We start from the raw sequence: 18569 nt of genomic DNA on the forward strand, positions 1-18569 counted from the left end.
TTGGTTGATAAAAAGGGTATCTGGGTGATAAATCTAGTCCCTGTCTCCTCTACATAATGGAGCTTGAGGGAGATGTGACCATTTCACTCCTTAACCCGCCTATAGCACCTATCATCTACATAATGATAGCCAATTACTCAGACTTCCATCTATGAGGGACCAGTGACTCACTCTTTTGCACTTGTCTGTGCACAATGAATTCTGAGAAAAATCTTCATTTATCTATTTATCCCATTGGACAAATAGAGCTCATATACCTCTAAGTTGCTGCTAACTTCTATTCATATAGTCTCCTTTAGAGATTTCAAAATGGAATAGACTGAGAGAGAAACTATTCAAACCTTGCAGGTCAGGTCATGGTACTTGCCTAGGGAGCAGTGCTGGAACCATGATGAAGCCACTGATTCAAAATCTATTACTTTTCCTATGGCTCTCATATATAGTCTCAACTAGCCAGCAAGAACTGTGCCACAGGCTGCCCCAGCCTTGATTGCCACAGGCCAGGCAGTAGGAAAGGAGTGCCCACCACGTGGTGACTCTGGTTGCAGGGCAACCTTACAATCTTGAAATCACAATAAGTGGGGTTTGTTCCAGTTTTATTAAACATATGTGACTTTGCTCTGAACCAAAGGGCAGATGGGCAGGAATGGAAGGAACAATGTAGCCAGTTAGTAAGTGAAATGGTATCAAAACATGATAGAATTTTTCTGTGAAGAACGTTTAGATGAAGTACTACTTAGAATGCCACAAAAATAAGGCCCCAATTAAAAAAAATCAGTTCAAAAAGATATAGCAGTCTGTGAATGAAAGAAATATCAAGCAGATGTTTCAATTTTTTCCAAATATATTTAGAATTCTGAGGGAAAACCACAAAGGGTGTTTTATTATGCACCTGTTGTGGTCAACATCTGGCACCAGCTCTCACCAGTCCATCAAACCCAGGACATTCTGTCTTCTTCCAGCTGACAGAGATTGTAAATAACCCACAGTGCAGAGCACAGCTTTCCTTTTTGCTTTATCTTTCTTCTCTCTTTCTTTTTCTCTCTTTGCTTTTCTATTTTTAGTTTTATTTGTTTTTATAGCAAGGAGAAAGAAGCAAAGAAAATATATATTTGTACCATCTATAAACTGTATAGTAAAGGTGCCTCTTAATGAAGGAATTACAAATGCAGTTAAAGGCAATAGTATGAGAAAATTTAAAATATTTTTAAAGAGAAAATTAGTATCTGGCATCTGCCAATCTTCCATTCATTTATTCATTTAACAAGTATGTTTCACTAATTACTAGTACCTAGTACAAAGACATAGCCCAGTGTGTTAGGGTCTATGGCTCCACAAATTAAAAATACACAGACAGTCCTTGCTCTTATGCACAACAGGTCATGCACTCAAAGAGCTATTAAAAAGATAGGCAAGTGAGAGGTCAAAACCTGCTTCTGATCTTATCTATGAGACTTTCATTTATATAAACTGGAAGGAACATTTTCAGGATGGCAGCAGGGGAAATAGGAAAGAACTTTCTGCAATTATTCTATGAAAATAGAGATAAATAAAATTCCATTATAAAGAACATAGTTTTCATGCAAGTTGTCTTGTTATTTTTAGACTTTGGATAAGTAGGTCATTGACTAAAGATTGGAATTCTGTTTTTGGAAAAGAAAAAAATATTTTGTTATCACACATTTTATACTGGACTTCTTTATACAACAGATTTTTTTTATATGTACCACCACTTTTTTTTTATTTTAAATACTAGAGGCCCGGTGCACAAAATTCACAGATGGGGGGGAGGGGGTTCCCTCAGCTCAGCCTGCACCCTTTCTAATCCAGGACTCCTTGGGGGATGTACGACTACATGTAGTCAGGCATCCCTCTAACAATCCTGGTTCCTAATTGCTCATCTGCATGGTCACCCTTAACTGACTCCCCTTGCTGGCCTGATCGCCCCCTCACTGTCTCTGCATCCCGGCCTGATTGCCCCTAACTGCCCCCCTCCCAGCCAGCCTGGTCACCCCTTATTGCCCCCCCTCTGCCAGCCTGGTCACCTCAACTGCCCCTTGCTGGCCTGGTCACCCCCAACAGCCCCCATACCAGTCTAGTCACCCCTCACTGTGCCCCCTGCCAGCCTAAGTGCCCCCAAATGCCCCCCTGACGACCTGATCACCTCTAACTGCATCCCCCCCTGCTGGCCTGGTCACCTCTAATTGCCCCCTTGCTGGCATGGTCACTTTTTACTGCCCCTCCTGCTGGCCTGGTCACTCCCAACTGCCCCCCATGCCAGCCTGGTCACCCTTCACAACTACCCTGCTGGCCTGGTTGCCCCATTCAGCCTGCTATTCAGTCGTTTTTGGTCATCCCTTACTAATCCCCCTGCCAGCCTGGTCACTCCACATAGCCTGCTAGTTCAATCATTTGGTCATCCCTCACTAACCCCCCTGCTGGCCTGGTGAGGCTGTGAGCCATCTTGAGATGGAGTGAGGGCTAATTTGCATGTTATCTCTTTATTATATAGGATGATAATGTTACATGCAATAAACACCAATTATTCAAGAAAAATGATCTTATATATATATTACATGCACGATAAAAGGAGGTTAAGTATAATAATATTACCAAAACTGTGCTAACATAGTATGATATCACAAAAGTTGTAGGAAATATTAAAAATCTGAAAATAACAGGATTACTTCTATTATATTCTAGAATATTTCCCCCCTCTGGCTCTATTTTTGTTCATCAGTTTATGTTGTTCATTATATTCCACAAATGAGTGAGATCATATGATATTTATCTTTCTCTGACTTGATATTTAGCTTAGCACGATGCTTTTAAAGTCTATTTTGTCTGATATGAGTATTGCTACTCCAGCTTTTTTTCTTTTTTCTTTTTCATTTGGATAGAAAATTTTTTTCCATCCCTTCACTTTCATCCTGTGTGTGTCTTTTGTTTTGAGGTGGGTCTATTGTAGACAGCATATAGTTGGATCATGTTTTTGTACTCATTCAGCTACCATACACCTTTTGATTGGAACATTTAATCCATTTACATTTAGGGTTATTATTGAGAGGTACTTATTTATAGCCATTTTAATTCTGTATGGCTAGGTTTCTCTGTTTCTTCTTCTCAGTAATCCCTTGATTGTTTAAAATTTTATTGAAAATGTCAAGGAAGTAAAGAGACTAGACTTGCATTAATGAATCATTTTCCCATTTGGGAGAATTTAATTGTGTCTCTCTCTCTCTCTCTCTCTCTCTCTCTCTCTCTCTCTCTCTCTCTCTCTCTTATGCCATTTCTAGATCGAAGTTCAGGGTGTGTATTAAGACTTTATTTCAAGTAAAGAAATTTTGCATTAACTTGGCAGAAACAAAGACATCATAATAAAGGAAAGGGCAAGGGCAGCTAGAACAAAGAATACATATTTTTGGGACTCTTTTGCTTTCTTCTGATCTCTCTCTGGTTTGTTTTCTCCTGTAGGTTAACCACTACTTAATTTCTTTTAGGGCAGTGGTCAGCAAACTAATTAGTCAACAGAGCCAAATATCAACAGTGCAACGATTGAAATTTCTTTTGAGAGCCAAAGTTTTAAAACTTAAACTTCTTCTAATGCCACTTCTTCAAAATAGATTCACCCAGGCCGTGGTATTTTGTGGAAGAGCCACACTTAAGGGGCCAAAGAGCTGCATGTGGCTCGCAAACAGCAGTTGCTCACCACAGTTCTAGGGCATTAAGGTCTTTCTATACTGAGACTTAATTTTGGCAGCAAGTTCTGGGTTCAGATTATCCCAGATTCACCACTTTTAAAAAGAAAATTTCTTTTCACAATTCTTGACTCTTTCTCATAGCCATCTTAGTATGAAACCTCTCTAAGATGGACAATTGAAGTATTGGTCTCACACTCATCACTAAAGCCAGAGAGGCAATGTCAGGTAGGAAGAAAGAAAGCTCCAATTCAGACTATGGAGGGATAGTTGGAATGGGAGCATAGGAAAGAAGGGGAGAAGTTTTACAAAAGTGGGAAGATCTGGTCCTCCAAAGAGGTATGCTAGACAGACAAGTACCATGTGTAGTGGTTAATAATGCAGATTTTGTAATCAAAGAAAACATGATAATTTCAAGAGAAACATCAAAAGTGCTTTATCAAAGTAATGTCCATCACTAGCTACACATTTCCCCATCTTTAGGTAATTTGTGGATACCGTCCCAATAGAATTTTTCTTATTTTGAGGCAAACTATTCAGAGACCCAATTTTCCACTTCTTTATATGTTTTGAAGTGCTGCTCAGAAAGTGCATGTGCCATCTATGGGAATAAGTGGTAACGTGAAGGAGCAATGTCAGGTGAATACAGTAGGTGGGTTAATACTTCCCAGGCAAGATCTTTTAGCATGTCTTTAACTGGTTTTGAAGTGTGTGATGGTGAGTTATCATTAAGAAAAATTACTTTGCTGTGTCTTCTGGCACATTCTGGTCACTTCACTATCAAAGTGTGGTTCAAATTGATTATTTGTTGTCGGTAGCGATCAGCATTAATAGTTTAACCTGGTTTTAGAAGCTCATAATACACTACACTACACATTCCTGATCCCACCAAACACAGAGCATTGCCTTCTTTCTGAAACGATTTGTAGTCAATGTTGATCGTTGACCTGGATCAACCCATGATTTTGTGCATTTGGGATACTCAAAATAAATCCACTTTTCATCACCAGTCATAATTCGATGCAAAAAACCCTTGGATTTTGAAAGACTGAAGACTGGTGATATAACAGTAAAAAAACATTTTACTGATGACTTTTCTTTTCGGTTTTCCATTTGTCTTTCCTTCAGTTGATGTGGCACCGATTGTCCTTCCTTTAAAATCTTTCCCATTGCTTGTAAATGATCAGAAATTGTTTGCTGAGCAACATTTAATCTTTCTGCAAGTTGTTTTTGAGTTTGACATACATCTTCATCCAATAATGCTTGTATTTGTTGGTCTTCAAACTTTTTTGGCTGATCTGGATGTTCTTTGTCTTTCACATAGAAATCATCACTTTTAAAGCATTTAAACCAGTGTTCACAAGTATAATGAGATGGAGCATGTTCACTATAAGCTTCCCAAAATATTCAGCAGCACTTTTCTTCAAAATAAAGTAATGAATTAAAACTTCCTGCAAATGCTCTTTTTTGGCATGAAATTTGACATTTTTAAGTGTAAAAATATCTATGATGTTAACACCTTCAGAAAAATTTGACATATGAAGTTTTGAAGCTCACTGTCAATAATACAATATTACAAGTCACATATATATCAACATATGTGTAACTCCATATATATTGGAAAAAATCCACATTATTAACTGGTTCACCTGGTAATAAACTCACATGTGGTTTAGCTATCTTAAAATATTATATACTATTGTGATTGTTTTTATCAGAGCTTTATAGTTTTTGTGTAGAGTATATGTTCATTGTGATTGTAAGGAGTTCTCCTTTTTTTTTTTTTTTGTTTAGTTGTTTTAGTACAGAGTACATTACTTGGTATTGGAAATAATGGAACTTCATCTGGAGTTATGTGACTTTTTGTATTTTATACATTTCATTTATACTTATTTAACTTTAGTAACAATATTAAAATACTTCTCAAGTACTTAGCTATTGCAGTGATCATTGTGTAATCACTCAAAAATATGTACATATAGAGCCAGTAAGTAAAAGCAACATATCAGAGATTTAGCCATTTCTATTACAGGCTATATCTTTAAATATTTACAGGGAACCTATATTTTTAAAACTGCTTCTAATAAATTTAGACAGACCTCTTCTTATAATGCAATTTCTTTCTATATTGATACAATCAAAATGCCTTGCCCAAACTGCACTGACTACTATGACTTATGGGAAGGAAAATGTACTTACAGATAATTTTAGCTTTCTAAATGGCAACTTCTGTTTAAGTTAATATTGGAATTGACGCAAACAAGTGAAAATCAGTTCCATTATTTCCCTTTTCTATAATGCCCTTCATTCTCATTTTTTTCATGCCATGAGTTAGTCATTCTCTATTTTCTTCACTTTTATTCCAAGTGGATTCATCTACGTTGCTTTTACTTTCTCAGAATTGCTTTTTTTTTCCCTTAGGGTCTATTTAGATTTCTAATTTTAGATCTTGTAACATAAAAACCTAGAAGGATCCAGGCAGGTGAATGTAATTAAGATTGGCCAACTCAACAATAAAAACAAGTCAGATAAAGAGCTAGTTGTTGTTCCAAGCAAGTAAGAGAGTCTAATTACCTAGTGGTTGGAATGAAACCCTTGGATTTTGAAAGACTGAAGACTGGTGATATAACAAACTTGAAGTGGGTGTCAACATCTATTAAGATGTACTGCAGTGTGCTCTCTTTTGGCCCAAGATATAACGTGCCTTCTAGGAAAATCTGGGGAGATGTGTTCAATGAAAAACAATAAGAATTGACTGTTGATTAATCAGGTGACATAAGCATACGCCTAATCTAGAAATCACTGTCTAGCACATGTGGCACTCACTGATAATCCTCTTGATCCAGGATAATTCTGTTGGCTCTCTGGAATAGGTAATGCCAGAACAAGCCTAAAGAGTTTGTTCCACACCCAAGAGATTACTACTACCTTCTAGCAGTGATTCCCAAAGTGGTCTATATCGACCCCCAGGGGTCTATGACAACCTGCAAGGGGTCTACGTCAGTGGGAAAAAAATTTGGGGGTCCATGAAATAAAAATGGGGGTCCACGATAGTGGATCTCAACATACACTGATAGTACCTATTTACTTACATCATATTATTTTATAATATAAAAACATATAAATTATTTATAAAAGTACCTATGAAGTAAAAAATTTATTATATATGTTTATAAAATTGTGTAAGTTGTAGGATAAAAACCTGCACATAATGATATACCAGTATCATCTTGTTACAAGCATACGCGCAGTAAACATTCTTGCCAATTTTTGTCTCAAAGCTTCGCGAACTTGCACCGACTTGTTCAATTCGTCACTCTATAAATATGAATGTGAGAAAAATACGTTCATTCGTTTCCTGAATCTTGAATAGGAAAGTGCTGAGAAAATATTTAAAAAAATATAAACTGGTAGTTTATCATACAAATTATAGTGAATCAGTGTTATTTTGTTTGAGAATGCCGGAGAAAAGTAGGTACATTATTTTTTATTAAATTTTAACACTAAACTTCACTACAGTTAGAAATTTACAAAAAAAATCAATATCAGGTAAGTAGGGGGTCTACCCAAAACCGAAAAACATGGCAAGGGGTCTACAGCACAAACAAGTTTGGGAACCTCTGTTCTAAAGCATTGGGCTAGGTACTAGAAATATAAAAATTGAAACTGTAAACCTAAACTCAAGAAATTTGATTTGGGAGATAGAACATATATTGAATTGACACACAATAAATTCTCACAGGTTATGATATAAGAATTCTAACAGCCTGATAAATTATTCTTCTCCTGGAATAAGTGGACAAAGGAGAAAGGAGAAAGGACATCCTGGGCTCACACTGACAGGGGAATGATTTCAAACAACTCATATCCAATTTCTCTTCTGAAGCTTCTGATAAAACCTTAAAGACAGTGTGTTGTTTTAAAGCTTGAAAGGCTTCTTGGGTGATTCTAATATTAGCCCTTAAGTTGAGAACTACTCACCATAGTGACAGCACATTGAATTATAGAATACTCTTTTGGGACCTGGGTTCCCAATTTCAGAATTAAAAATTAGTGTACAGTTATAACCCATTGTTAGATTACAAATATAGAGAAACTGGGAAGAGAATAGGCAAAGAAAATGGGTCGAGTAAAGCTTTCAATTACATAAGAAAATGTAGCTAGACAGCTACATAGATAGATGTTTAGTCCTCTTGGGCTGCCATAATAAGATACTATAGGCTGGGTGACTTAAACAACATTTATTTTCTCACAGTTCTGGAGGCTAGAAATCCAAGATCAAGGTGCCTTTATAGCTGGTTTCTGATGAGAGTTCTCCTCCTGGCTTACATACAGCAGCCTTCTCATTGTGTCCTCATGCAGCATCATTTCTATATGTGTATTGAGAGAGAGATCTCTGGTGTCTCTTCTTTTCCTTATAAGGATGCCAGTCTTTCAGATTAGAGCCCCACCCTTATAACCTCATTTTACCTTAATTACACCTCCCCTCTACGTCCATATATCCTAACAGTCATAATGGGGGTTAGAACCTCAACATATGAATTTTGAGGGAACACAATTCAGCACATAGAAATATGTATCTATAAATGTCTATACATTTATATCTATCTATAGCTATTTATATAAATATAAATCTATCTATCCATCTAGTAAACTGCTAACTACAGGTATCCAAGTAGGGGGAAAATGCTTTGAATTATTGTTGTAGCTCTTTTGATAGGCAGCAAGCTTGTCACTTTGAGAGGGAATTTATTTCACTTTGACTGCATTTAATTAACATGGACCCCAAAGAAATAAATCTCTTGTGTATTTATCCAAGATTTCATTTGGAAAAAAGAGCTCTGACTGTGAATGGCTGCCTAGTTACTATATATGGCCTGGGTGCACCTCAGGAGGGAGAGTTAAGCAAAAACTCTCATCTGTCTCAGAGCTCTTACCAGTTCTGGACAAGTGTATGGTGCCTAATCAATGCAAGCAGTAATTCTTGGTAGAAGTAAATGTGCCTCCTTCACCTTCCTCTAGGATAAAATGATAATTTCATTGACCTCTGTCCTACTCATCAAACCCTTTTCCTAATTGCTGTGCTGTAGGATTGTATAGTTCATCACCTTTTTTTCCCCAATTTGGTCTTAGCTCTCACTTTAATTAGCACTGTTTTTACTAGATTGAATTGAACTTGCCACCTTTAAGTTCTCACTTTAAGTTGATCTAAGTTCTTTTGCATTATATCCACTATTCTACTTTATTTCTTCCAATTAAATCTTACAAATTGAATATCATCTGCATACTTAAATAATTTTAGTGCTTCCCTCTTCTGTCCTTCTTGTGGATAACAGTGCTTCTAAAAATGTGTTCACGATAAACTTTCACTTGAAAGGAATTTAGAGAATTTTCAAGTTGGAATGCACACGGAATGTAGAGTGTAAACTTCATTTTACAGATGAGGAAAGTGGTCGATAGAGATTCCATGGCTTCTTAGAATTACTTAGTTAATTAATGTCAGAGAATAAACTAGAACGCAGGGAACATAATTCCAAATCAAAACAAAGCTGTACTACAATGAAGATAAGATTGAAATGTCTTAAAAGACAATTACTAATTTCTTGGATTAAAAATTTAGAGGCCAATATTCTGCCCTATTAATAGAGTACCCAAAAAATGAAAGAAATAGTCTTCTCAGCTACATTAAAGTGATATACTAATACATAGTACAAATATCATCAGTCAATGATAGTCACAAATGGAATTTTGTGAAATGATCATTTTTGGTATGGATCTATCAAGAACAGAACCGATAGGCACAATCCTTATATTTTTAAAAGATAAAATGCTCTGCCAAACATACAGAAAGTTGTTGAGAAAAAGAATAATGTAGAAAATGCCAGCCCTAACCAGTTTAGCTCAGAGGATAGAGCATCAGCCTGCGGACGGAAAGGTTCCAGATTCGATCCAAGTTAGGGGCATGTACGTTGGTTGCGGGCACATCCCCAGTATGGGGTATGCAGAAGGCATGTGATTGATGTTTCTCTCTCATCAATATTTCTAATTCTCTATCCCTCTCCCTTTCTCTCTGTAAAAAATCAATAAAATGTAGTTTTTTTTTTAAAAAAAAGAAAATGCCAAAAGATGATATCCTGGACAAATAAATGTTTCTAGAAATTGAGTTTCAGTGGATTTAAGACTCCAGTATGTGATCTAATCATTATAACAAAAATGATGATGATGATGAAGATGATAGTATTTAACATTAACATGGTATAATATACTAGATACCATTTCAAGCATCTTACATTTGTTTGCTTCTCATAAAAGCCATATAAAATGAGGGTATCATTAATATCCTATTTTTACATCTTTCAAAAGAGGCTTGGGGATTTTACAAGATGAATGGAAAAGAGAAAGGCTAAGAATAGTAGCCTTGGAGAGGAACCCTTTTTTTGGTATATGTATGAGTAGGGGCTATTATCTACTCAGGAAGAAAAGCCACCTCCAACAAGCTTAATCAAATGGAAATTTGTCTTGTATAAACTGAAATAGAAATCCTAGTACTCATATGGTTCCCTCAGCATTTCATCTCTCTCCATTTTTGGGGTCTGCTTTTCTCTGTGATGAGTTTCATTCAGGTCAGCTCTTCCAGGGGAACTAGAGAAAATCAACCACAGCTCCAGGAACTCATATGGTTCCCTCAGCATTTCATCTCTCTCCATTTTTTGGGGTCTGCTTTTCTCTGTGATGAGTTTCATTCAGGTCAGCTCTTCCAGGGGAACTAGAGAAAATCAAGCACAGCTCCAGGAACTCATATGGTTCCCTCAGCATTTCATCTCTCTCCATTTTTTTGGGTCTGCTTTTCTCTGTGATGAGTTTCATTCAGGTCAGCTCTTCCAGGGGAACTAGAGAAAATCAACCACAGCTCCACAGCTCTCTTTTTTCTCTCCTATCAAAAAGTGAACTTTTCTATTCCAATCATCAAAGTCATATTACCATGTTAGAGTTTCACTGGACCCTTGCCCACCAAATTATGCCTAAGACTTTCACTGTAGCCATGAAGCTAGAATATGATTCTAGATCATGTGCTTATTCCCAATGCTAATCATCCTCCTAGAAAAACTAGCGGATGAAGGGAGAATGGTACTGGGGAGGCAAAAGTCAAAGTTGTTCACTCCAGCATAGAAATAGATACACAAATAAGCATAGGGAGATAGAAATCATAAAATGTTGATGAAGGGAACTCAGGTAAGAAAGTTAGCTTAGGAAATGCAGAAAGGATATTGGAGGGAAAAGAGAAAATTAGAATAGGTTATAAAAAGTGTTCTTGTCATTATGCAAGAAAATCATAGCAGGGTTTAGGAGAAATGTTATGACCTTTATTCTGCATTGGGCTTTCCCCTAATCCTAGGATCTATGGAAATTAACAGACTACATTCTATTGGGTTCTGCATTAAATAAGCTAATAGAATGTAGTGTTAGCTCCCTAATTCAACCCAATGCAATAACCAAGCTATTTGTGAAACACTGTGTTAGGCACAGTGTTTGACTGATTTAAAAAAACAAAAAAACATCCAGAGTCCAACTGGGGTGCTCAGTGGTTGAGCATCTATCTATGAACCAGGAAGGCACATTCCTGGGTTATGGGTTCCATCCCCACTGGGAGACATGCAGAAGGCAGCCAATCAATGATTCTCTTTCAGCATTCATGTTTCTATCTCTCTCTCCCTCTTTATTGCTCTCCAAAATCAATAAAAGTATATTTTTAAAAAAGAAATTAAAAAAAACATATCCAACTACAACTCAAAATAGAGAAAGATAAGCACTATAAAAAAAGCTGATAAGGTTATTGGAGGGGAGGGGATCTATAGAAGTATTAAAGAAGGACAGGAAGTTATTAAAGAGTGTGGGGAAACACGGAACTTGGTTGGAAAGTCTGTAAGGAGCATTCTTCAAAAGGTCAGAGGCCTTGCCAAAGGCAGCAGAACCTGCCTTGACTTTTCCAAACAAGCTCCCGGTTGTTTTGTTGGAATCTTTATGTTTATTCTTTAGATGTCCTTGCTTAAAGGACACTGTAGATGCATATGTCTTCTCAAGGGTGCTTACTCTGCTGATAACATGTAATAGTTAATTTTAGTTCAAGATGTTGTTACAATAAAAGCCTAAAGAGATAAGCCTTTAGCCAGGCAATCCCTTAGCTCATCTCTTTCACAGAAATGTGTGTCAGATTAATCATTCATCCATTGCTCATGATCTGCTGGTCAGCTCTGGCAAAAGAGGAAGAAGCAACACCTGAACTACACCTTGAAAGATGGGAAGCACCTTGACATGAGAAATCATGGGGACAAGTGTTTACAGTAAGCAAAGGAAGGCAAAGAGGGTAAAAGTAGTTACATAAGCTTGAGACTATAATGTTTGCAGGAATTATAAAAGGAGATGAGGTTGTAAATGTAGTTGGCAAATAGAATGTGTGTGCCACAGAGGAGGGTTAAAATTCTTCAGTCAAAGAGGAGCAACTGAAGAAACCTTCAAGTATAAAGTTGCATTGTAGGAAGTATGTCTGGTAGTAGTTGTGAAAGATACGTAGATTGGAGGAAACAAGCCAGAGGCAAAGTATCTGACTGATAGTTTATGGAAAAATTCTAAGTGTAATAGTAGTGGAAATTAAAGAAGTAATAAAGGAAAAATATGAGAAATTAAAGCAAGAAATGTTTTGGAGCAGAATCCATTGGACTTGTGATAATTGGGTATGAAAATTGAAAGAGAAAGAGATAAAAAGCATTTTCAAGACTTTAGAAGAATGGTGATAACATTATGAAGCTAGATAACACAGAAGGGGAGCAGGTTTATATTTGTGTATCTGCTGTGTGTGTTTAAGTGAATGGGGTGGAAGCTTGGACAATGGGTAAAGAATAATCTCATAATGAAAGAAAATAAATGCACCATGGAAAAATATTATTGTATGATGAAGTTAAAATTATAATCTCCTATAAGGTGTGAATGTTAAGATACAATTTATAATATATTTAGACTTTTAAAAATGTTATTTTTGTTTTCTACTCACAAACTCTGAATGCAACATAAAATGAAAGTAAAAAAAGACATCAACAATATCTACTTTTATTTCCCCACTGTATCTTACAGATAATTCTTCTTAATACCCAACCCTTGCCAACTACTCCTGTTACTTTTTTGAATAATCCTAAACTTTAAAAACCAATTCTATAATCTGTACAACATTCATTTTCTGTTATTTCTATAAAACCCATTTTTAACTTGTACCCTGTCCACCTTCTTTTCTCTAAAGACATTGGAAGAGTAAATATTTAGTGAATATGCCCTTATCCTCTGACACAAGCTCTCTAGTCTGATATTAAAACACATTGCAATTTCTTTCATCTTAAGACTAGCCAGGGGGAGAAGAAGAAGTTGAAGGTGATTGTTTGAAACATCAAACATCACTTTTTGAAAAAATGTCAAAGCACTTGTTTTGAGTGAGATTCTGGCTGGACATGGAAGGGAAGCAAATGACCTTCCAACAGCATTTTTAAAGGATGATTTAGTGATTATAATGCCATGGCAAGTCTTTTTTCTTCAGCCTCTATGTTCTCAAATCAGGAACATTCCCTGAAGAATGCATATCAAATTTAACATGATAAACAGCATGCACCAGGATGAAAATTCATGAGGGATCCTACAATGACTCTAGGTTAACTATCAAAGCTAGAAATGCTCTTTAAAACTGTAACTTTCTTCTCCCAATTCAAATGTTTAGGATATTAACAGAAGACTCAGTGAATGAAATTATAGCAATAGCAAAGACAAACCAACCAACAAAGGAACAAAAAGAGCTGGACTAGGGGAGAAGGTAAGATGAAGGGTCAAATAAAGATGAACATTGCCCTTAAATATTCTAATAAAAGATTCCCTGTCCAGGAGTGGTCAATGAGCATGGCAATTAAGAATTCGGGAATGATCTGCTGGCATTCTCATCTGGATGTCTCTACTCCAGAAGGGTTTATTACAAACACTTCTGTTACCTGTGTCTTACTTAATAACCTACACTTTGCAAATTAGCATACTAAATATCAGAAAAGGGCTGTTAGTGATAAAAATAGCAGCCAGTTGACAAGTGTGATGAATGTTAAAACTGGCTTCTCACTGGTGAAATTAAAGGTATTGAAGTTATGTGGATTAGCTGAAATTATTTCATAGACAATTTCTATTCTGGCATGAATAGAGAATAGGAATCTAGCAAGGTCAGAGCCTGTATTCCTTGAAATTTTGCCACAGGCTAAATCCCTAAACAAGGTAGTTGCTAGCTCTGGAATCTAGAAGTCTGGTTTCTTACAACCACTATAAAGAATCTTGAGTCAGGAATCCCAGTGACTGTCTTCAGTGACCCTTTCATACTCGATGTACTCTGAGGTGCTAAAAGGTGGGGAGCTGAGACTTCCTGAAACCTAGACAACAGATTATGTGAACTCATTTTATTGACTTGCTTACTAATAAATGTTTAGTACAGTAAATTAAGAGTATCAGTGTACTCAGATTATTTTGCAACACTACCCAAACTTGGGGCTGCTTGCTTTGAGAATAATGCATTTTATTTATTGTTTAAGCCACCTGATTCAGAATTTCTAATTACTTGCTGCGGACAACATTCTAACTTATGCATCACAATACCACCACCACTTCACCAGTTATCTCTCTGATTTTGGATGTGGTTGTGATAGGAGACAAAGCAATGAGATAGAAAATCAGGAGACAAAGTTTGAAACCCATCCTGTGCCAGCCTTGGGTCTATCATTTAACCTCTTTGAGGTTGAGTAACAACCAAAATAGTACATGAGGAAGATTGAGTTGGAAGATCTGGGTTTAATCCTGGCTTCCTTATTTACTAGATGAATGACCTTTCTATGCCTCAATTTCTTTAACTATAAAATGGGTTAGTACCTATTTATAGTAGCTGTGAGGGTTAAATGAGACAAGCCTTAAACAAAATGCCTAGCATGATAAATATCATCATCATAATCCCTAAAATATGAGAATCAGTCTGAATGGTCATTTCATTCTTCCTCATTCTAAAAGTTTGCAATTTTACTTTCAGAAATGTACTCTCGAGGAGAATATTAGTGAGAAAGGTAAAATTCATGTATTCTAAATTCAGTGTCAAACCCTGTGCTAGATGATGCCATTCACTCCTTTATTTATGCAGTCAAACATTTATCGTGTACCTACTATAAATGAGGCTCTATACTAAACACAAGGAATGCATCTGAGGTGCTCCCATCCTTACAGAGAAACCAGGAATATGTGTTTGTCCTGCAACCTTAAATTTCTACTTGCCTAGACATCCCCAAATTCATCATAGTCCTTTCTCAGAACAAGTCTTGGATACAAATTGTGGTTCATATTATATAAATCTGGGTTCTAACTTTGAGTTCCTCACTCAACAGGGAAGTTAACATTTATCCTTTTGCAGGTGATGGGGGAACAATAGTTGTGACTAATGAGAAGCCTGCAGAGAGTTAAAAAAAAGAACCATTGCAATTACAAAGGCCTTTGTTGCCATTGTCCACAATCATAGTTACTTGTGACCTGACACAGCCACACCACCAAGATTGTACTAAGAAGGATATAGCAGCTTCTTTAAAATTAGGAACTCTTTCTTCTTCTCCTTCTCCATAGGACTCAGTTTAAATTTGCTCCTTAGCCAAGAGAGCCAATATTTTCCCCTCTAATCATAAAACACTGCTTATAAATTGGTCTCTTTTTATCAGATGCATTCTACTATGTGTGAGAGCACAGTGAGTTTTGGCAACCCAAACAGAGCTTCCATGTGTTTGGAACCCATTGCACTGTACACACTTGAAACACCATCTGCAGGCAGCCTTTTCCTCTCCAACTTGTCAGTGTGAGTGGTAGGAGAGATTCATGAGCTAAGACACTTCGTTAACTGGTGGTGACGCTGCCAGTACAAGGGAAACATCTGTACCAGCCAAACCTGGTGAAAATTAAACAGTTAACTTAGTCAGAACACATGCAACTGAGAATCCTAATGTCCTTAAAATAAAACCTATATCTCTAAAAGCCCTAATTGATGCCTTCGTAGCTTAGAGTTCCCGCAAGCACTGGAGTCACTTCAGAGCAGTAGTTTAAATCTGCGGCTGCATGATGGAGATGATCCTTAGGTCTTTAGATTGTTTGTGTCTTAAGAGGAATGTGGGAGGAAGCTGAGAATCACAAGCCTAGTCCTTGTTCTGATTTTTCTTTACCTTCCTCCAGGTGAGAAAACAGTGAATTATCTCAGCATGGACAGTATTTTAAAATCTTTCCTCAAATAATCTCTTTTTAAAAAGTGTTTATTTACTTATTTTTCATTCAAACTCTGTACTTCTGGACAAATTTAAACAGGTTGATCCTATTGATATGATTCCTGAATGTAGGTTTATTTAGAGGACTAGCTGAAGAATTCTGAAGAAAATTTGTATGTGTGCCTGGGACAAATTGTTTAGGTAGGAGGGTAAGTAGCCAGAGAGTTAATCATCGGGACATGGTCTTTATGGGCTTAGCCAAGAGGCATGCTAGGACTTCAGTTAATAATGGCTTCTGGGGAAAGGGAGTCAAAACGTGGGTGCAGGCAAGACCAGGGTTCACAATTCAAAGAGTGACCAGTACTCTGAACCATGGTTTCCAAAGTATCAGATCGAACTCTGGCTCCAACCAGACCAGAACTAATACCTAACAGGCAGGTGACATAGAAGACAGGAGTTTCTAGGCTGTGGGTGGCAATTCAGATTGAGAGAAAGCTCTGAACCAGTAACCAAATGTGTAGGAAGCAAGAGTATTAGAAGACTGCCAAGACATCCAGGCCTCAAATAAGTGAGCTGGTGTTAGGGCTCTGTTCCAACTGGGTATTTGTAATGCAAGCAGGGTATCTGATGAGCTAAGTATATCACAGTGCAGGCTGAGAAGAAAACTGCAATATGGTAATCAGGAAGATCCCTAGAGGCTCATCTCAGGGACCTCCAGTTTACAGAAGCAAGATATATTCCAAACCCCCACTTGTGAGAAACACCCTGTTAAATGTTGAATATATTGTATTTAACAGGGTGACTTAGCAGAAGTATACAGTAACAGGCTTAGCCAGTATTATCCCAGGAACTATGTGGTCTGAAACTGTCTGCAGCCATCAGTGAAAGCTGCTGAGCCAGATCTAGAAAGGCCAGCCTGGTATCTGGCAGGAATTTGTTCCTAGACCTCTCCACACCCACAAGTATATTGTTTTTGGCCTTGGTCTTTTTTTTTTTTTTTTTTTTGTCTTCGTTCTTGGCCACCACTCTATAAGTGGAAATATATACATATTTTAATTTGAGAGTCCTAATTGTATCTATACACACATTTGAGTAGGCTGTCCTTATCCATCATCTCAATCCCAGCTATTATCCCGTAATTATATTAACCCAACTCTCAGCATGAATATAACTAAATAGTGTAACCACTGAACTGATACAAATTAGCAAATAAGAATAAATTAGGGCAAGGCTTTGCTTTAAAATGTCATAATAGATATTTTCTTATTAAGTAGTAGGAGAAGAGTGGAAAATCTGGAGATAAAAACAGTTGACTAAATATTTCCATGAGTCATTGGCATACCTCTAAAAATGACATCATGATGAGTTCTGGGCTCTAGAAATGCACATCTATTTAGCAAATGCTGGAAAACATCAGGAGCTCTAAGGATGAGGTCAGCTCAGTAAGTATGTCATTCCTGCTCTATGTCATCTGTTGATGATTGAATATGTTTAACAGGGAGGGTTAGCAAGGACACTTACTAGTTTTATCTTGTAGTTCATTAACAGCTATTCCTAAAAGGAGAGCAAGGTGTTCCTAAAAGCCTATTCAGGAGCAATTGTGTTAACTAACTCATGAAGAGAGAGAGAGAGAAGTGGGGAGGAAGTTGCAAAAGAGAAAGATGTGAGGGGAGATGTTTTGGAGGGCTTAGGGAGATAGCAGATTGCACCCAGGTAGTTGGCAGGGCCCTGAAGAATGGTTGAATATCCACCTTAATCCTTCAGAGAAGCTGCAAACTACACTGAAACTGACAACCTCATGTGCAAGTAGGGCAGGTGAAGACGCAAACACTGGCCATGGAGACTTAGACAGTGAGGGTATCCACACGGACAGTGGAGAGCAAACTTGAGAATATCCTCTGTCCTCTTTGGAATTGATCAAACCCTTATGTTTATATTACCCTGAAGGAAAGGGAGGCACATTAATGACTGAGATTGATTTTCTAGATATACCTGAAGAATGGGGCCTTTCTAATCAGGTATAATTTGTTTTTGAAGAATGAAATACTGTGAATTTTTTTTCTATTCAAATTTTGAGGATGGTAAAATTTATACCCAGAGCTCACATTATAGACTAAGAATACTGTTCAACTGTGTGTATGTATAAAGAAAGAAGGATACTATAAAACCTCCTAATAGATAGTGGGAAACGGTTTGGAGCAAAAGAATAGGAAATGTAGGGGAATGGCTGCTCCATGGTGTACAGAACTTTCCACAGGGGCAAAAGCTTGAACTTTGGCTGATCCTCCCAGAAAATAGGCAAGTAGGAGATTGTTGAGTTACAACCTTCGGGGCATTTCCCACCACCCTTCCATCTCCCCTAGGGCAGTGGTCGGCAAACTCATTAGTCAACAGAACCAAATATCAACAGTACAATTAAAATTTGAGAGCCAAATTTTTTAAACTAAAACTTCTTCTAATGCCACTTCTTCAAAATAGACTCGTCCAGGCCTTTGTATTTTGTGGAAGAGCCATACTCAAGGGCCAAAGAGCCGCATGTGGTTCATGATCCTCAGTTTGCTGACCACGG

The sequence above is a fragment of the Pipistrellus hanaki genome (assembly GCF_964339955.1).
Source record: "Pipistrellus hanaki genome assembly, chromosome: 4".
Classification (NCBI taxonomy): Eukaryota; Metazoa; Chordata; class Mammalia; order Chiroptera; family Vespertilionidae; genus Pipistrellus; species Pipistrellus hanaki.